Below are 229 nucleotides of genomic sequence, written 5' to 3' on the forward strand. Positions count from 1 at the left end.
AAGAATAAGATAAAACTGTAAGAGCGAGAAGCAATTTAAATATGTTCAGGGACCATGTTCATTTCCAGAATTAAGGATTATTTTAATGTTACATCACTACCTTTTCTCTTTTACTTTCCTTTTTAGTTTTATTTTAGGATTCCGTATTTTTAATGTTCATACAGAGATTTCTTTAACTGAAATACTGAATAGTTTCTTTGGTGTGAAAAACTATAATAGTACACAGGAT

The sequence above is a fragment of the Fukomys damarensis genome, unplaced genomic scaffold, assembly GCF_012274545.1.
Source record: "Fukomys damarensis isolate Sample0158 unplaced genomic scaffold, DMR_v1.0_HiC HiC_scaffold_16, whole genome shotgun sequence".
NCBI classification, from domain to species: domain Eukaryota; kingdom Metazoa; phylum Chordata; class Mammalia; order Rodentia; family Bathyergidae; genus Fukomys; species Fukomys damarensis.